This window comes from Scleropages formosus, chromosome 24 (genome assembly GCF_900964775.1).
Source record: "Scleropages formosus chromosome 24, fSclFor1.1, whole genome shotgun sequence".
NCBI lineage: Eukaryota > Metazoa > Chordata > Actinopteri > Osteoglossiformes > Osteoglossidae > Scleropages > Scleropages formosus.
Window position 1 is genome coordinate 4204183 of NC_041829.1, and position 18284 is coordinate 4222466.

Here is an 18284-nt window from a genome sequence, read left to right on the forward strand (position 1 = left end):
AAGAAAAGTTTCTTCCGTAACCTTTCTTTAAACTGCTGGCAAAAAGTTTCCGGCTTTTTTAATTAAAACTGCGACAGCGGCACAGTAAACGCTGAACTCACTCGGAGAAGCCTTCCTGCCAATGAACCCTGGCGCATGATCTCGATTCTAAACATATTCTTGCAGCTGTCGTAATAAACCATAAACAGCAATCAAACTGCGACTTCAAGAGCCTTTCCAGAAGTACCAGGTGCGAATGCTTCCTTTTGAGCTTTTATGTCTACATTATTTCCCCATTAACCTACTTAGCATGTACTTCTAGTTCACCCAAAACCTCAGCTTCCCTTTTCATCTCCCCAATTACAAATGCCTGTGGTTAGCATTTAAATGTGTTTTATTTTACCACACCACAACCTGTATGCTTAAAGTCAACTCTACTTACTACCTGATACAGAAAGAAAACACATGAATAATTTCAATGAAAATACGTTTACACAGGTTGGTCACATTGACCAAATACAGTGTAGATCTCCTCACCCCAGGTTAGTGCAACATAAGGTGGCGGTGATCAGGTCATTGGTTCACAGCCCATGTTGGCTGTGTCACCTGGATTTGAGAGCAACTGTGTGATAAGCGTGTGATATTTTACAGGACATTTGCATCTTCAACACTGGACACGGATATTTAAACACAGCTCAAAACAGCGGTACCTTTCAGGAAACCTTTTCAAGCTTTGAACACATTTATGAACACATTTATGAAGAATCAAAGTGAAACACAGTATTTAGATACTTACAATCACTTACCCATCTATACAGCTAGGAATTTATTACTACAGTAATTTAAGGTAAGTACTTTGATCAAGGGCACTGCAGCGGAAGAGGGAATCGAATCTGAGTCTTCCAAGTGAAAGCAAGTGACTTTAATTGGGCACATATGACAGTAAAAACTAAACAGAATTTAAACCATTTAATATCATTCGGGGCTCACCTATAGGATGCCTGAAAAAGGTAAAATTCCTGGAAAGTCAGAACTCAACTGGACTAATGCTTAAAAAACCGAAAAACATTAACAGTGACCATTTCCAGCTGTACTGACATGTGGAATGAAGCCAGAGGGTCTTGTTCTGCCAAGCAGTGAAAAATTATATGGTACACTGCAGCGTAACATTACTGGCTTAACAAAGAACTTCACTGTAGACGCTCATGTCATACAAATTTTGCTAATTTATGCAGCGTGACATTAAGTGAAATGGTACGGAAGTTCGGTCTCCCATTGTTTAAAATTACAATACTTATCGCAAGTTCAGGACTTTAACCGCTATACCATCCATCCATCTTTATAGAGCGCTCTTCTCACGGAGAGCTGTAATAGAGCGCATCTATCTACCGATCCATCCATCACAGTATATTCATGTATCCATCCATTTATTTATTAATTATTTATCATTTATCATCAAATTTCTCAACTCTGTTTAGAACTATTTTCAAGCATCAGCCAGCATGGTGCTTTGAGAAGCCTTTTTATTTAAGAAGCATTAATCTTACTTTTTTAGGTCTCATGGAACAATCATGGTGCTGCCCAGACATGCGGGACAAGACACTGCAGAAAATGAATGTTCGCACACATCATATTCGGGCCCGGGACAGCGAGCCACGCTACAAAACACCGCCTGCACGCAGACTGAACCAGCGGTTCAGAAAAACAAATGGTGAAAGAAGAAAGCAAGCAGAGGCACGGCCGCCACAGCCGGGTTTCGCAGGGACGGTGGAGAACAAAAGCTCCCACGGCACGGCGCATTCAGGGCACCAGTCAATCCACACTGATTTGCAAAATAAAGCCAAGCGTCCTAATTGGGATAAAAGCCTCCGCTGGATAGGGGACTCGAGCAGGGGCTGAGAGGTGCACTGAACACTGGGCCATTCTCCCTGAAAGTGAGCACTCGGTGCAAATCAGCTGAGCATTTTCACACTGAGAAACATATATTCCTTAACCCCTTGTGTGTAAAAGTCATTTATAACGAAAAGACACACCAGTGCTCACACAAAACTTTCAAAGGACTTATAGTTGGTGCCATTCGGAAGAATTGGCTATAAGGGAGGTTACATTTTTGAAGACAGCTGAAATGCCTATTTAACATTCCATAACAGTAAAAATGACTGTATCTGGACAGCTGGTAGTGTAGTGGTCAGAGCTGGGCCTTTGCACCCAAAAGCGGCAAATTCAAATACCGTGTTCAGCTGTAATGTCTTTGAACAAGGTACTTACCCTATATTGCTCCAGGGAAATTACCCAGCTGTGTAAATGGGTGAACAGTTGTAGACAGCTTAAATATCGTAAATCACATTGGAGAAAAGTGTCAGACCAATGTAAACTAATGTTTTCGACAAAATATTGTACGCCGGATTGGCCAATGGCAAGGAGAATCCAAATTTTGGAAAGATTTCCCTTAACACATATTAGTGGGACACGTCATCATCCTCAGATGCCATTCGGACTTAAATCAGACACTCGTAATGTTTATTAAAAAAAAAAGTTAAAATCATTTTAACACTCTAATAAACTAAGAGTAAGAAATGTTGCACAAGCCTTTGATGTGCTGATCCGCCAGACGCGCAAAGGCTCATGTCACAAAAGGCCATACAGAAAAGAAAAATTTCCCAATCGCGCGATGCATTACTACATTAAACAGCAATTTGTCATAAAGTACACAAATACATCTCATATGATGTAACACCTTCCTACATGACTTCTGGATACACCCACGCAAGTGCATTCACCGCATTATCTCCTGGAGCAGGAACACTCATTCTTAAATCACACCCACAAAATTGGATTCTCATCAGCGAATGCTGTAAAAGCAGCAGCAGTGACTAGAGCCATATTAACTGTGAGTTCATAACCCGCATATTAAAACTGGGTCAAAGCAATAATCCGTTCCTCTTTCCAAGAATACTGCAGAATGACTCGTTGAAGGGTCCGGAGGTCAGGCCTACATGGAAGACCTGGAAATCAACAGTAGCAGGTGGAGTAATGGTTGAGGTCATCACCTTGCAATGTGAAGGTCTCTGGTTTGAGTTCCCCTCCAGCTGTAGTACCCTTGAGCCAGCTTTGTAATATGAAATACTCCTGTAGGAATACCCATCCATAAAAACAGGTAAATCATTGTAATGCTGCTCATCTAACATTGCATGTCGTCTTAGACAAAGGAGTTAGTTAAATCACGGTTAGTGATGATATATCTTTGGGGCCTTTGAGACTCAAAAAAACACCCTGGTGGCTCATTGGTTCCACACCTTCGGTGTAGTCCTTATCCCAGCCATGCAGAGCTGCGAAAACCTGCCAAAGTCCGGGGTGCCTGGAACCACAATAATCCACAGAGTTGGGCAGAGAGAGAAGGCAGAAGTGCATTATGGGAAATGTGATGGGGCCCTGCTGCATGCATCGAGTTGAGGGTTCAGCTCTCAGGTGGCAAAATGGTAGAGGTTGAACAAAAAAACAGTATGATTTCTATTTTTTTAAAAAAAGCCCCCTTTGACGTAATACCAATGAACTCGAGCAGCAAGAACGAGAAGAGGGTCTGACCGTGCGATTATCACTCCCGGCTGGAGGTGAAGCGGTATGAATGGCAATAAAAATCACATCTAGTCCAATTCGCACGGCGATACATGCCACTGCCGGAAATAAACTAAGGCTTCATTCTCCACGGGGAACAGGTGGGAGGCTGCAAAACCTACCACGCTTGTAAGAAATCACTGGGCCCATTTATTGATAACAAAACGTTACACACCAGTGAGTGCACCTATTAAATCAGCCAGTTATAAGCCAGTTTCATTAGCATGGTAACACCACAACATGACCTGTGCACGATTCTCCATTGCACTACATTGTCCTGCAGCATCGCTTGTTTAACATTTTACGTAGGGGGCCAAAGAGTACATGTAGCCCTCGACTTACAACAACTGAGACGCTCACCCCATTAACCTTATTATATGAGTTTGAGTGGGAAAATGGGTCGATTGTAAAAAGTTGTATTGCGGGAAAATTGGAATTAAGCATTCAATCGCTGGAGGACTTATAGGGAATATAAGGAGGGGGAAGCCTAAGGGGTGCTAAGGAGGCTGGGAAGGATGGATTGAGGTGGCAGGTACTGGTCAAAAAGGAGTCCTCGGACCGAGAGCATTATTTCCTTATGTGCCGGTGCTCCAATAAACATTCGTAATGAACAGTATCCGCGAGTCCTTTTTCGCCCCATCCGAACTCAGAGTGCAGCTCCCTGCAATATTATTTGATTTTGGAGTCCCCTCAACCGCTTCATCTGCTGTACAATGAGTGTCCAGGTGATGCCGAAAAGAAAAAGCAATAGACAATAGAACAATAATTCGCCACTGTGTTTGTATTATTCTTATCGTATTGTAACGACCCACGTTATGGACATGAAAAGCCTGTTATGCAACGTGATATTAATGCATGTTAATTGTTTATATATCCTCACAGTTAATGAAATACAGGGGGTTTGCGACGTATGGCAAAGATTAATTATGAAAAGGTTGTTGGAACAGAACCACATTGTATTAATCTTCTTAAAATACACAAGAATCAAAAAAATTGGTGAGAATCCTAGGAACTCAGATCAACATCTTTCAAATATATTTTAATGTATTAATAATATATTAACTTTGTTATTAGTCCAATACACAGTTGTACCAAAATTTGAAAAACTTCCAAGTCATTGGATGCTTATATACTTTACTTTGGTGTTGGAATAAATTACCACTGACACTTAGAAGTAATTTCAGAAGCAAGATGAAAGAAACTAAGTGTTCAACCTCGCTGTTTTAGCAGAAAGAGGTTTTTTTTTTTTTCCCCATTCCATTACTTCTTAGGTTACGGACAGTCCAGCTCGTGATAAGGAACGTCTGCACAATTACCGCTGTAAAAATCAGGAGCTGTAATTGCCTCCACATCCACAGCGAATGCCAGGAAGGATTAGCAAGAGACAGAGCTGAGAGAAAATGAAGAATTTGGAGAAGAGACGTTTATGGCGAAGGGCCAGTATCGCCTGAGCTCCACAATGGGCCGGTTTTAATAAAGGGGGCAGAAAAGAGCAAATTTTCTTTAGACATCCACTCCTACAAGCACGAGCTCCACAGATTGTGAGGCACTTTCCGTGGATGCCTATTCGACTGCAGATTTTTTTTTTAAAAAAAAAAGAAAGAAAGAAAGAAGAAAAAACAAAATGAAAAGCAATTTAAGTCCTTAAATTGCTCCCCAATATCTCTGTAAAAAAGTGGACTGGAAAATTACAATAAACTTAAGGGAACAGACAATGGTGGGCTTTTCTGTATCGTATCGTACCAACATGTGCATAGTACCCCACGTTACTCTGGTTTAATGAGACGTGGGTGAGAGCTTCAGCGGGATGTGTGCATTCAATCACCCATGAGACGTCTTTGCATGAAAGAATTCTAGATGCTGTGTCCACTTCTGATGAACCTTGACTCTTCCAAATTCTTTTCCTCCTTTTACACAAATTATTTCAACATGAAAATCTGCGAAGCCTCAGATGACACATGCAGACAATCTGTATTGTAAACTTGGCTCATTCTGATCGGGTGTCATGAGTCAGCTCTGAATGTACAACTTTTTTTGGCCTCTCTAAGATACTCCTAATGGGTCTCCCTAATGGTCTCTACACACATCCCAGATATAAATCAGCTGGACAAGTACAAGACACAAAAAAATCTGGGGAAAAGGCTTAGGACTGTGCCACCAGTATATTCAGCATACAAAGTTTTGGCAATTGGGAAGAATGCTTGGCCAAAGCCACATGGAAAATGGGATTGTGGAAGAGCAGGTTCCTCTCCTTGACTACAAAAACATGTGCACTGAAGGTGGACATCCTCCTCACACTGCTCTACCTTGCACAGCATGATGTTGAGAGGCCTTATGAAAGACATTTTCAATCTCATCTGGGGGGACAGGTATGAGTACGTGAGAAGGGAGGTCATGTACCTTCCCAAGGAGGGACATGCCCAACATTCCTCTTAATTGTCTTTTCCTTTCCCAGCTATGTAACCAACTGGCAGCTCCAGTTGAGCACCCCCACCATTACTTTGTGGGTCTTTGGTTGGCCCTCCCGATGCATCAGCTGGTGGAGACCTGGTCCAATACCGGGTCGAATGGCGAGACACTGCCCGCTCATTACAGCCACGCTATATCGTGGAGAAAGACCACGGCAGACGGGATCGAGGCAGAAACCCTCCTCAAGGACGGACCCTTGTATAAGGCCCTGGTCGAGAGGAGAGGAAGTTGAGATGTTTTAGGGCTCAAGGAAAGCACATGGGGCAGGATTCAGCCAAAAGGGCTGGACCACCATCTGCAAGACGTGAACTGGTATCGTTTACAAAGTAAGTTGCCAGCCAAAGTGGTCCTGTATAGACACAAACTGACCAGCCACCCACTCTGCCCATGACTCCAGTGCGGCGAGAGCAAAACTCTCGCGTAGGCTTTTTGGGACTGAGGACAGATGTGCGAGGTCTGGCGTTTGGTGAACTGCCTGTGCAGGAAGATTGATCCGCAAATGGTTTTGACGTACAGCAAAATCTTGAGGGAATGGAACCCTGGTGCTCAGAAGGCAGCAGCTGCCCGGACGTGGATGGTGGTCAACATTGCCAAGCAAATGCTTTGGAATACAATAACCCAGCTGGTCCAGACGGGTAGATTTGAGCGTCCAAGGTGTGTATCATAAACTCCTGGTTGAGCTAACGTTTAGGATGGAGAAGGACATGACGCAGTGATAGAAGTGAAAGAGAGGTGAAAAGCCCTCTTTTGGTTGTAACCCAACAGATTTGTGGCAGATTGTCCATTCTTGGGTAAGTGCCACACATCCTTTAATGCTTACAAGACACTGCAACCCCCATTTTTGGTGAATGTAAGTGTTGTGTTTTGTAGTGTGTTATGTGTTTCATGTTAGGTGTAGGGTTTTTATATCTACTTTAACCTTATTTAATTGCACAATTATTAGAATTTATTGCACTTTTAAGTAGTCATTCAAAAAATGACTACCTGTGTGGTGTGTTTGTATTTATTTATTATTTGCTCTAGGTTTCCAAGATAGCTTTTCCTGACTGGAGGTTGACTATAGTGACTATAACCGCAGAAGCCTACGGTTTTTGATAGCGTTTCCTATTTAAAAACACACACACACACACAGACTTTCTGACCCGCTGTCCCATACAGGGCTGCGGGGAACCAGAGCCTACCCGGCAACACAGGGCGTAAGGCCGGAGGGGGAGGGGACGCCAGTCCACCGCAAGCAGGACTCAAACCCCAGACCCACCAGAGAGCAGGACCCAGTCCAACCCACTGCGCCACCGCACCCCCCCTCTCTATTTAAAAACATTGTGAAAATATTTCAACTGTTCCATTTCTGGAATATCAATTTGGCAACATTAACCACATTTTAAAAAAGAAGCATCTGCCTGAGATGTAGTGTAGGGGTGAATGCTACTGCCTTTAGACCCAAAGATCACAGGTTCAAATCCAACCACCCTTAAGCAAGGTACTTATCCTAAATTACTCCAGTAAAATAACCCAGTTGCATAAATGGGTTAATGAGAGTAGGTACCTTAACAGTGAAACCTGCTTTGGAGAGAAGTATCTGAGAAATGCAGATGAATTCCAATAACTTCTCAAGCATCTTCATAATACGCAGTGTGGACAGCATGAGCCATAAAATTAGGTCATCATTAACAAGCCTAACAACTTAAAAACACATGTGGCCCATTTCTGACATCCCAGAGAGGGTGTTTTTAATACATATATAGGCCATATGTGTCAGTAATAAACCCAGTTTTAGATAAAGTACTGTACACTAAGAACCATGAAAAGAAATTCATGGTAAAGCTACAAAAACACAAAGCCACTTGATAATTTTTTTTTTTATTTTTGTTCAATATTTCAAAATGTTGGTCAAAATGCTATTATACTAATACTAAATGTACTTGGTAGCATGGTGGTTAGAGTGACTGCCTTTAGACCCTGAAGTCAGAGTTTCAAGCCTTACCTCTGGCTTTAGTACCCTTGAGCAAGGTACTCATGCTGAACTGCTCTAGTAAAATTACCCAGCTGTATAAATGGGTAAATAATTGTAACCTTAACATTGTAAGTTGCTTTGGAAAAAAGTGTCAGCTAAATGAATAAATGTAAATAAGTTTAAAATAATTGAAACCATCAATGACTCAGAGATTCAATTTTCCAGTTGCTGAAGTTGACCCTTCTCATGCCATTGTTCAGTGTGATGGTTCTTAAAATGTAGAATGGGATGTAATAGCTGTCTCATAACAGAGACAGCCGGTAGCATAGTGGCTAGAGCTACTACCTTTGGACCCAAAGAGCGCAGGTCCGATTCCCACTTCTGGCTGTAGTACCCTTGAGCAAGGTACTTATCCCAGTTTGCTCCAGTAAAATTACCCAGATGGGTAAATAATTTTAACCTTAACACTGTAAGTCGCTTTGGAAAAAAGCATCTGCTAAGTGAACAAATGCAAATGTAGAACATTCCAGAAGCACACTGCTAGTTGCCTTTATGGACTTTCTCATGCTATATGTCCTGAGCTTTCTTGATAAGGAAGCTTCACGCACGTAGGACTGTGGTCTTATCGGGCCACATTTCAATGCCTCGCTGAACAGACAGCCTGCCAAATTCTTCATTGGATCTCCTTACCCACCAGCCATGGCCCATGATGCATTTCTTTCCAATTTGCTGCTCAGTCACAGACTGACCTCAAATGATGACAGTCGTCCCAGGGGTGTTCGGCGGAGTCAAGTAGACTGAACCAGCTCAATCACTTCCTCACTACACGTTGTATTCCACAAGCATGGAAGGACCTGGGTTTGAAGCCTACCTTCTGCTCTAGTACCCTCAGTCAATGTACTTACCCTGAATTGATCCAGTAAAAATTACCCAGCTATATAAATAGGGTACATCGCTGAATCACATAACACTGTCAGCTTCTTTGAAGAAAAGTGTCAGATAGATAAATAAATATGAAAGTAAGCACTATAAACAATACACATCTCAGCCCCCACAGATTGGGACCTGGTATTCTTGCTCCTTGGAAAGAAGAAATTCAGAGTAACCGCATCTCGCAATTTCAGAGTCTCGCTTCAGCAGCAGTGCGAAGATTTCGATGGCGTGTGAAATCAGCACGGCATGAAAATATGTATATAAATAAAAATCACCCAGCGTCGCAGCAGGTCGGCGCAGTGCTGAGTAGCAGAGTGGGAACACGTGACTTCCTGGAACAAATATAGGAGGTACTGCATGAGCTGTGGAGAACAACACAGCTTCTCCCAGGAGAACACAGCTAGATAGTGGGAGACAGGGGGAGATAGAAAGATGAACGGACGCGCAACTCATCCTCCCAGAAAGGGTTAAAAGGGGGTGTCGACTTAGTATGTAGAATGCAGGACAAAGAAAGTGCTAAGCAACAAGATACTGTATGATGCCTATAGCTACTTGGGTCTCTGAATTCAAGATGGGGACAGCAAGCACCTAACACCCTTTCTACCACGATCCCAGCAGGATGCTGACCCTTGTAGTCCTTTGACGTGCACACAATCAGTCAAAAGTTTGAGTACGCTTGCTGGAAACGAATTTTTTTCCCCCACATTCGGTATTCAACTTCTACGCTTTTCGTTTGCTTTGCTTTCAATCTTCTGCCTAGTTTGTCCCATACAGGCGTTGCCCAAGTGTGCAACAGACACTTGTGATTTTATGTGTCCTTGTTAGCTATCTCAAGTACGCAACACAGACCGACCGTACTACATTTCACGCTGGCAATGAAGCAAATTTTACTCTTGTTCATTCAGCAGAGGCTTTCGTCCATAGCGACTTACAGTGATTTACCCATTCATACAGATGGATAATTCATTATCTGTAGTAATTCAGGGTAAGTTCCTTTCTCAGAGGTAATGCATAGGAGGTAGGCTCTAGACCTGGATTTTTTGGGTACAAAGGCAGCAGCAGCAACACTAAGCCACCTTCTGCCCCCAAATGTGTGTGATTGTATCATTTTCCTGAAATATTTAATTCTGCCAGTAATTAAAGTAAATTTTGTGGTTAAACATCAAGACAGGCTGGCATAATTACACTGCAGAACTACATTAATCTTTTTTTCCCAAAGTGACTCACAGCAGAATCTACCTACAATTATTTACCCATTTATATATCTGGGTAATTTTACTAGAGCAATTAAGGGTAAGTAGCCTAATTAAGGGTACCCCAGCTGGACAGAGAACTTGAACCTGCAACCTTTAGGTCCAAAGGCAGCAGCTCTAACCCGTACACTACCAGCTTTTTGCATGATACCCTTCGTTGGAGCCATTTCTACATTAGCATTGTATTTATCCCTTTAGTGAAAGGAACCACTTTTATTTGTCAGTTACGCACGAGACAGGTACAAGGAACAAGAGGTCAGCCATAACACACTGAGAAGCAACTGTATAAGGAGATGTTCGCTGTCTGTTGCCTCTGTGATCCCTGTGCTGCAGTCAGCTGTGTCCCTGTATGTCTGAACTGGGTGGTGCTGGCACCTTATGGATCACACCTGAGACCACCGCACCAAGGGAAGTGGAGCAGCACTGTCACATGGTGATCAGGAACCTAAAGTAGTAACTGCCTTATGTTACCAATACTCCATCCACACTTGTGGGGAGTTCCTATCATCTAATAATGGACTGAAGTCATTCATAGCGGTATGCAAAAATGAGGGAACCCATGAAACCACACTAGACTGATGGGATCCGCAGTTACAAGACCCCATCACCTGACCCAATTTGGCAGCCTCGGCACACGGAGGGACGGCACGCTCGCAGCAAGACGGAGACCTGGCCTCCTCTTTGGAGACGCCACCTCATTTCACATGCTATTTAAATTCCGTCATTGGCAGCACACGTCTCAGCGCTTTAACGGATTGAGTGTGCGGCTCCCATCTCCCCTGCTTTCTATGAGGGTACGTGAGCGCAGCTAAAACAGAGCTGCACAGTAACATAATTTGCTTTTGAGCTGTCCCCCACTGCCCACCTCTTAACCTCTATGTCTTGCTTTATGAGAACATAGATAGGTAAAGTACTTCCTTTCACTTTCTGAAGCTCACAGTGTATTTTTCTCTTTTTTTTTTTTTTATTAAAAATTAATATCCTGGAAACATATGGAGAGGTCCTTGGCCAAGTAAGGAGTTGGCAGTCGCAGCCCCTCTTGATGTCTTTTTCATCCTTTTCATCTGGGACCAAAGCCACGATGTTGGTTCTTACCACAATGTGACCTCTAAAACCAGATTTAGTTTTTTTTTTTTTTTTATTTGCTTAATGCTTCTCATGTAATAAAATGTCACACATATTAAATAACAGAAAAGAACGGAAGCAGAAACCTGAAAGATTAAACACAGGGATTCTGTGCAAAAGAATTTTAATATAGTCGAGGACAGGGGACTGAACAATCGAGCAAAAAAAAAATTTTAATACTGGACTACATGTGATTAGCGGGCAGAGGGCTGTAGGAAGACAGCTTACGGTGCAAAGCCAGGTATTACTACATTACACGCCATTAACAATGAGTTAAGAATTTTCAAAGCTACCAGCAGCTTCCTGATTTTTTTTTTTCTCTTGACTTGTCCATTTTCAAAATTTATTGCAAGACAAATGTTACATGTGTTCCTGCATATAGCCATTAGTTGGCACTACAGAGCACCAAAAAAAACAGTGCGACTGAATTAATTCAACTGAATTTCACAGTGCTTACAGCTTGGTGTTTGTACTGTTGGTTATCAATAACAAGATAATAAATGTTGCATGTTTACGGGACAAATCATTCAACAACTGGCAGGAAATAAGAACTTGTGGAGACATTATTTTTAGTCATTTTAAAATGTCTCGGATTTACATTAAAATGAGAAGTTACTAAAAAAACTCACTAAAATCACCGAGAGACCACTTACGTAGCACGAGCTCAGATATTTTGCGGCATTTCTCGTTATACTGGTCTTGTCATTAAATCGTTATTATCAAAGCTATCGGTCAAGAAGGGAAGGAAATTGCCAACCTCTCATGTGACTCACAAAAGAATACTGCTCCAAAAAATTAGACGTACACATGTTTAAAAAAATCACCATAAAAAAGATGATAGCCCAACATCGGGCAGCCTCCATATCTGCTACACAGCTCTGACCTGCCATCCAATTAAGGGAGGATCTGCAAATGTCAGACCAGCCAGGCACTGAGTCCAACCAGAACCATCAGCCCTCTCCCTTCCCTGTTTATTATGAACGGCAACACCTGTCACCAGTGGCAGTGCCAGTGGGGGTGAGCTGGACATGTTAAGAAGGATAATGAGGGGAAGAAAAAGAAAAAACCATCCCCAGTTTAACACGCCACAGTGTCACCTCCCTGCCAAAGCAACCGGTAAGACCACTACATAGCTGGAGAGTCCATCTCATCTCCTGAACCTTGGGACTCTCAATATGGCCAACAGATGTGCCAGAAGGGGGCATTGTGGTAAAAATCAGGCTTCTTGCAGTTTTAAGTCTGGGGGAGAAGCTAAAATACTGGTAAAACCCTTAAGAAAGGCAGTTATCTTCAAATGCTCCGTTACGCTGGCCATCTTCAATAAGTAAAACTGCACGTCACCTAATGGCAACTAAAAATGTATAAATAACCAACATTGATTTTCAGTGTTGCTTGAAAGTATGTGAAGCCCTTGCGCTCCTTAGTTTTATCAGGAAACGGTTATTTAATGAGTAGTCGTCTTTCTCTTCTGACATAATAGGTGTGTGATGACTAATTTCATGTGTTGCTTTAGAGGAAACCATGTGTGTGGAAGGAACACAGTAGTGCAGGTGCAAAACGAACCCTAAGCTGCATTGGTTAAACCAAGTAGGTGTCACGCCCACACGTGCCACTGATCAGAGAGGACGGGTATAAAGGGGCCGTGCTTGGACACGTGCTCTTGAACCCTCTTTCAGTGCGTCTGTGTTAGCAGCGGTCGCCTTCATCCCTCTCCCTTGTTCCTGCTTCCTTGCCTCTGACCCTGGCCGTACATCTCCAACCACGTCCCTTGCCTCATCCTACCGAAGAATCTCTGCGAATTGCCTGACCCGTACCTGTCCCCGACAACAGTTTTTGCCCTCCCCATTGATTGCATTGCTAATAAACGCACCCGCAACCGGGTTCATTTACAACAACTCCTTGACTTCGCCTCTTCCGAGATGACAGTAGGCAAGTAGAATCGGGTGTGTAAATCATAATCATTTATTCATCTGACAATTCTAAAATTTAGATAAGTCTATTCTAATATTTTATGCAGTAATAATGACCATCACTCTGGGGTTCACATACTTTGAAGTAGCACTATATCTGTATACAATGCATAAAAACGGAAAACAGGATGTGCAGTGAGACCACTGAATGTTCATAGAGTTCCAGGCAGGAGACAGAATCCACAGGTTCTCACCTGAATTAAGCCCTAGATGTCTTAGCTGTCTGTGTCTATGAGTCTTCACGCCTTTACTCCTCCTTTCTAAGTTCTGGGATGGTAGGTGGTGTCTTTCTTCAGGGTTTTTGCCCTGTCATCCGAATGAACAAGATATGAATCCTGATGTAGTTCCCTTGAGGGGAATCATATAGTAAACAGGTAAATCATGGTAAAGCTTTGCATCCAACATCGAGTCATTACAGAGAAAAAAAAAAACATAAATGTCACTGAATTGACCTGGACTCATGGCAATAACACCACACACCATGAAAAACAATCAACACTATGTCCAAATGCGCCGCTCAAGAACCACTTAAAGGGTAATAATTACAGTATGCATACAGGTTGCAATTACTGCTAAGCCCACAAACCTGTGCTTCTCAAGGAGGTGGTTACTTCCAAAATACAATGACTCTCTATAAATGTCACTGTCCCAAGCTGTATGTTGACAGAATTAATTTCAAAGATTAATTTAAAAAAATTCACTTGCTAAGGAAAAGCTCTGTTTCCCTTTTACTGTAATTTATACATTGGAAGGCGGTATCTAAAACAAAACTACGCACAGTTCGCTGCAAATGAAATCACATGAGAAAGGGCTTAAAACATCAAAATCCCTCCTTAGTTAAGTTAAGCTGCTTCTGCCGTAATCGTGTGAGTTGAACAGAATGTGACTGTGGTGGCAAATGAAAGCGCACTTTTTCCCCGCTAATCTGGGGAATTTATGCTAATTGCCTCATTCCAGGGACATGTAAAATGCATTAACCTCCAGACCCACATCTACAAAATACAAAATGCTGCACCATTTGCTTTCTAAGGATGAAGCTGTCATCAAGTATTGTCATCTCATCACTTCCTCTCAATTGCTGTGACATTTATTACCACTACCATTAAGAACACAAACCACATGTGGCTAAAAACTAAAATAAGTAACTGAAAAAAATTATGTCCCAGTTAGTTCAGTCAGTAGGATGTATAAAACACTGTCAAAGTCTGACAAATATTAATCCATTAGTAACTACAGCCAAACTTATTGCATGGTACTCCTTAATTTTAAAAAAATCCTTCAAACTTTCCAGCAAAATTAGCAACAAACTATTCTAAAAATAATTGTCATAGGTTCATTTCATGTACAGTTAGTTAATATGAAAGCAATCCACAGTGATGAATAATAGTAATGATAAATAATAGTAATGGCTGTGACACAATAGGACACAAAGCCAAAAAGCTTTAAATCATTATCGATTAAGCCGTGTTTTTCCTGATATAGTATAAGACAACAAATTATGAAAATTGTTTCTTTGGTTGTTAATTAGAAGCACAACTGCATACAATTTTACACTCCATGGCACGGCGGGGTTGACCAGTGCCTCGCCGTGTGGAGGGTCCGGGGTTCGAGTCCTGCTTGGGGTGCGCAGCGCTTCCGTGTTTCTCCCTGCATCTGCCTTCCCCAACAAACAGAGGAAGGACTTGTCAACCCACCGCTGTTCCTCCCTTGACTTGCCTTGGAAACCACGCGAGTGATCGCTATGGGGCGGGTTTGACTCAGCACCTTGCATGCATGCATACCATTCCATAGAGACAGAAAAGGTGTGGGGCACATACCTCCCTGGGTGCAAATCTGCCAATCGTCAGGCACGCTCACTTCTTAAGGATTACACAAAACGAGAATGTGCTGGTTTTGAAAACTGACCCGCACATACAATTCCAGAAATGATTTTTATTATATTTAAAACAAGATTAAAGTGGAGAAAATAAAATTCCTCAACACTGCTCATAAACGCATGATCACTTTTGGTAGGTACAAGACTGGAATTGGAATCACTTTTTGACATGCCAAGTAGTTTATTTGTGCTGTAACTGTCCTGTTTACTTAGAACCCAATGAACATCAATGGTACCATAAACAACTAAGAATAAGGACAGCGACATCAGCAATGTACCCTCCTATGAAAACAATCTTTATTTCATTCAAAAGTCACATCAATGAAGATTTAAGTGACTTGGAACGCCAGCTGGCAAAGAAAATGTAGGCCTAACTGTTTTGAATTGATAAGCTGGAATGACAACGGCTGCCTTCTCTGTCACTAATAAGCTATTTTGACAAGGCAGATCGGGAATCCATTCCCTGAAAGCATAACCCAAATCACACCATGGCCTGGAGAGTACCAAGCAGCAGGAACAATGAAACAAGGAGTAAAAGGCAGTATGTGTTGAGCTGAAGGACAAGAACAAGATACAAAAATAAAGTCCACAGGTGGGGCACTGGCATTCACAAAAGGTTTGCATATTTACATGTATTTATTTAGCAGATGCTTTTCTCTAAAGCAACATACATCTCAGAACAATACAAAAAGTGCATTACATCACTAGAAGAAGAGATTTTCATGCAGACACTTTATTCTAGAGTACAGTCCATTTGTCACATACCACAGTATAAACCAGTGTACATTACATGAGTAGCTGCATATGGGTTTTTTTTTTTTTAATTATTATACAGACAACAAAGGACATGTTTATGGAGCATACGGGAGATCTGGAGAGAAGTGAGTCGAAGATGTGTTTTGAGACCCTTCTTAAAAGCCGAGAGAGATTCAGCAGTTCTGAGGGAGAGAGGGAGGTCATTCCACCGCACTGGAGCTAGAACCAAAAGCCTTTGTGCTTTTGATTTTGGACCTCTTGTGCGTGGGACCACCAAGGTGGTCGAGGCGAAGTAGCGTAGCAGTCTGGTTGGGGCACAACGAGCGTGTTAACACTCTTAAAAGCATCTGAGAAACTGCCTGCTGTCCATGCCACCAGTAGTTTGCTAGATTGACACTTTAATCAGGATAATCACCGGGAGTCCATATTAGGGCGGAATTCATATCTTAAATTCGGAGTTTCTTCAGTCAGAATTTCAACTGTAGGCTTCGCTATAGGTAGGGCAGCAGGTGGCGCACCGGTTCGAGCTGCTGCCTTGCATAAGAAGGACCCACGTTCAAGTCAGATATCCTGCTGTACTACCCTTGATCGATGTCCTTACCCTAAAAGCCTCTGATAAGAACTACCCAGCTGTATAAATAAGTAAATCAGTGTAAGTAGCTGAACGCTGCCAGTCACTTTGGAAAAAAGCATCAGCTAAATTAATAAAGATAAAAAAATATGTTTAAAAAAAAGGTTCCTGAAAGGTACCATTACCTCTGCTTTAATAAATAAATCATTCAATATACAAGATAGACCTTGTGGACACACCTACTTCCACATGCAAGACTAAATGTTGTTGACAAGCTCAATCTCCTGTTGCGATGGTACCAAGAAAACAGACGCCAAGAAATGCTGAAATGACCCAAAAAGAGAACTGCGTAAATGCCTCGCCTTTTTAAACATTCCTGTGGAACATCAGGATGCGGTGCTTTCCAGCGACAGGCCACGGGATCCAGCACCGTGATGTAAAAGGGAAGCAGTACCACCCCCGATGCTTGGACGTCCTCAGCTGAGCACTCTCCCTAATGACGCCGTTTACATAACCGCACTCGAGGGCTTGCTGCTTCAGCAGCGTGGTGGCCGGTCCTTATCGCACGGAGGTCTGTTTCAAGGGCTGGGTTTCACTCACTCACCCTGGCGATGGGGTGGGGGTGGTGTGCGTGGTGAAAACACGGATCATGATGCTCCTCATTACAAAGGCTAGGCTTCACTTTCTGTGCATCCTGTTACCCTTTGCAGCGTGCAGCATTCCCATTTTACACGTATGTTCCGTCGTCTCACGGACACCTCAAGCAAGGCTGTTTGTGTCTATTAATAAAAATCAACCAACATATCTTAATTGCACCATTAAAATATAACACCTGTAAAAAAATGTAGCCCCAAAACACTCTCAGCTTTTCTTGAAAGCTGCCAGTGTAAGATCTCCTACTGAAAACCTTTGTGCAAATGTACTAACAGCCCGTTGCAGTTACTACAGCCTCACGGTGCCTGAAGTGCAAATGGATATGGGTTCGATCCCCACTCGGAAGAGTTTCCATGGGTTTCTTCCATGTGCTCCGATTCCCTCCCACAGTTTGAACATGTGTAATTGGTGCCTTTAAACTGCCTTTTGTCTGTGAGTGTTACACTGCTCTACTGTAAAAAGTGTGAATGACTGCAAGGAGTTTAGGGCGGTGCATCCAACACCCCAAGTCACCTTGGAAAAGGATTCAGATAAATACCACACAGTAATCACTGTGTGTTACCTTGGAGAAAAACACCTACTAAGGAGTAAATGCAAATTAAATAAGCTCATTATCCTTATTTAACATGCCAGTTTCACTGAAGACTTAAGTACTGCTTAAGTTGGATCGAACCCACCTTTATCTCAACTAATTGACAAGATAACTATACTATTAGCGCAATAGCAGCCCAAAAGTCAGTATAAAGCAAGGAAACAAAGGAGAACAATGTGATCCAAAATAAACCTTTTTTTAAAGACTTACTCTACTGCTGCACCCACTTTGAGCACAAATATTGAATTTTGACAGATTAAAACTATTGATCACAAAGAAAATGAGATAATGCTACAGCAGTGTACACTCATCAATTAGTGACAGGCACTGGATAGAATAAATAGTCCAAAAACAGACAGTGGCTGTAAATAAATAAAAATTAGTAGAGGGTGGCTCAACAGATCTGGGGCAATAAGAGGTCAGCACCATCCTAATATGAAACTGGATGGAAAACTACAGAAAACAAGGCGACTTCGAGAATCAGTGTTGGATACCTTAGGTAACATGTCAGGGAGGGTGCTGTTCTTCGCCGGTGGC

At 42.3% G+C, this 18284-nt stretch overlaps 1 protein-coding gene across 2 annotated transcripts in view; it reads right to left on the bottom strand.

Annotated features, from left to right (window-relative positions):
• LOC108936494 (oxysterol-binding protein-related protein 8-like) overlaps nucleotides 1-18284 on the bottom strand; it is a 75334-nt gene that overhangs the window by 55340 nt on the left and 1710 nt on the right. The window contains exon 1 of one of the 2 annotated variants that reach the window (XM_029248830.1): nucleotides 13493-13789. The exons of the other annotated variant lie outside the window; for it this stretch is intronic. The gene's annotated coding sequence lies outside the window, so the exon portion shown is untranslated. Of the gene's footprint in view, nucleotides 1-13492; nucleotides 13790-18284 lie in introns of those variants that run through there. 2 annotated transcript variants of the gene reach the window in all.